Genomic DNA, 3,048 nt, shown 5'->3' with positions numbered 1-3,048 from the left:
AGCCGGAGTGGAGGCCTCGCCCTCGATGATTTGCACCAATCCGGAGGAGGCTTTCTGCGTGAGACCACGCCCCCAGGCTGTCCTACCAATCACGGAACGCCTTCGGCCAGCCCCTTGAATATAGTTTGGGTGAGGTTGGCGGGTTGCGGCTCTTCTTGTCAATTCAGGCTGGGGGAGGCTGGAGGTGTCCTGCCTCACTTGCGGCCAGACCCTCTGGCCTTGCAAGAGGATACCGTGCTAGGGGTGGTCTTTGACCTTTGACCTTTATCGTAGGGGGACAGTTCCCATCAACCGCAATTTGAGGAATGAGCCCTCCAGACAGGAAGTGAGCCGGAAGCAGATACCTAGGCACCTGAGGTCGTCCTCGGTGGCGATTTCCTCCAGGACTTCCTTTCTTGGAGCAGCTGAATCCTACCTGCTCGTTCTTGTACTTGGCACTCACGACACTGGACATCAGAAAAGTTTTGTGGCTGTTCAGATACCAAAGAATATCCTTGGATAAGGTTTGTAATTTTATTTAAGGTTAATCCAAGTATGCAGAAAACACCCACCCATCCCACTCCCAGACTCTTTGAACAAGGCAGGTTAAAAAAAAAAAAAAATGTCTGGAGTCAGACTAATCCCAGACAGTTCTAAGTCCTTGTCATTGTGCTGGTTACTATTTGCCCCTTTAGGTCCATTCTGTCTCTTTCGTTATCCTGCTCTATCCAGGCAAGACTGACTTCCCACTGCATTATTCAAGCTTCCTTGCCCTCCAGATTCTTGTTGAGTCTCACTACTAGAAGATATTTACAAGGTTACTGTAAGGAAGAGATGAGTGCACCAAAAAGAAAGGTCACAGTTACCTCCCTGACTTCACCAACGATGATCCTATCCATTGATAGGATGAACAACTTGTTTCTATTTTCCCAGGACTATCCCAGTTTTAGTATTAAAAGTACCACCTCCTCAGTCCCAGGCAAACCAGGATAGTTACTCACCGTATCCACTGGCCGCCTCCAAATTTCCAGCAGTAGCTGGGTTCAAATAAATGTTCATCCTTATTTCTTCACCTCCTCACCAGTTTCCAACCCACCTCTGCTCCCACCAATAAGATCCCATCATCCATTCTCTTTTCTGACATCTCAGTCTATCTACCTTTTCATGCACTTTACTATTAACATTTACTCTGATGATTCCCAAATATACATCTAGCTTTCCTGGTGGCTCAGTGGTAAAGAATCCACCTGCCAAGCAGGAGACGCAGGTTCAATCCCTGGATCGGGAAGATACCCTGGAGAAGGAACTGGCAACCCAGTCCAGTGTTCTTGCCTGGGAAATCCCATGGACAGAGGAGCAGGGTGGGCTACAGTCCATGTGGTTGCAAGGAGTTGGATACAACTTAGCAATTAAACAACAACAAATATACATCTATACACTCTTTCATCATATATGGAGGGCTAACATGTATGCAGGTCAGGAAGCAACAGTTAGAACTGGACATGGAACAACAGACTGGTTCCAAATAGGAAAAGGTGTATGTCAAGGCTGTATATTGTCACCCTGCTTATTTAACTTATATGCAGAGTACATCATGAGAAACGCTGGGCTGGAGGAAGCACAAGCTGGCATCAAGATTGCTGGGAGAAATATCAATAAGCTCAGATATGCAGATGACACCACCCTTATGGCAGAAAGTGAAGAAGAACTAAAGAGCCTCTTGATGAAAGTGAAAGAGAAGAGTGAAAAAGTTGGCTTAAAGCTCAACATTCAGAAAACTAAGATCATGGCATCTGGTCCCATCACTTCATGGCAAATCGATGGGGAAACTGTGGAAACAGTGGCTGACTTTATTTTTCTGGGCTCCAAAATCACTGCAGATAGTGATTGTAGCCATGAAATTAAAAGACACTTACTCCTTGGAAGGAAAGTTATGACCAACCTAGACAGCATCTTAAAAAGTAGAGACATTACTTTGCCAACAAAGGTCCGTCTAGTCAAGGCTATGGTTTTTCCAGTAGTCATGTATGGATATGACAGTTGGACTGTAAAGAAAGCTGAGTGCTGAAGAATTGGTGCTTTTGAACTGTGGTGTTGGAGAAAACTCTTGAGAGTCCCTTGGACTGCAAGGAGATCCAACCAGTCCATCCTAAAGGAGATCAGTCCTGGGTGTTCATTGGAAGGACTGATGTTGAAGCTGAAACTCCAATACTTTGGCCACCTGATGCAAAGAGCTGACTCATTTGAGAAGACCCTGATGCTGGGAAAGATTGAGGGCAGGAGGAGAAGGGGATGACAGAGGATTAGATGGTTGGATGGCATCACCGACTCAATGGACGTGGGTTTGGGTGGACTCTGGCAGTTGGTGATGGATAGGGAGGCTTGGCATGCTGCAGTTAATGGGGTCGCAAAGAGGCAGACACAACTGAGCGACTGAACGGAACTGAACATTAATTGGGGGCTTACTTGAGACAGAAAGTTACAAGAATTTTGCAAATATTATCTTACTTAATCTTTAGAGTAATGTAATAATATATTTCCATTTTAGCAGATGAGGAAACTAAACCTTTAAAAGGTTAGTAACTGCTGGAGCCAGTATTCACATCCTGCTCAGTCTGACTCCAGAACTCATACTCCTCAGAGAGACCTTGCTTGCACACCCTGTACATTCTTCCACCATCCTCTGTACTGGTTTTCTGGACAGCACTTACCTCTGCTTGGAGTTTTATTTTTGTCTATTTGTATATTGATACTTCAAGGGGACAAGCACTTTTTTTTAATACCACATTCTCTGTATTCTAAAATCAGTTCAGTTCAGTCACTCGGTCGTGTCCGGCTCTTTGCGACCCCATGAATCGCAGCACGCCAGGCCTCCCTGTCCATTACAAACTCCCAGAGATTACACAGACTCCCGGAGATTACTCAAACTCATGTCCATCGAGTCAGTGATGCCATCCAGCCATCTCATCCTCTGTCATCCCCTTCTCCTCCTGCCCCCAATCCCTCCCAGCATCAGGGTCTTTTCCAATGAGTCAACTCTTCGCATGAGGTGGCCAAAGTATTAAGAGT

Source organism: Dama dama, chromosome 20 (genome assembly GCF_033118175.1).
Source record: "Dama dama isolate Ldn47 chromosome 20, ASM3311817v1, whole genome shotgun sequence".
Classification (NCBI taxonomy): domain Eukaryota; kingdom Metazoa; phylum Chordata; class Mammalia; order Artiodactyla; family Cervidae; genus Dama; species Dama dama.
The sequence above is the reverse complement of the archived record's forward strand: the minus strand, read 5'-3'. Positions refer to the sequence as shown.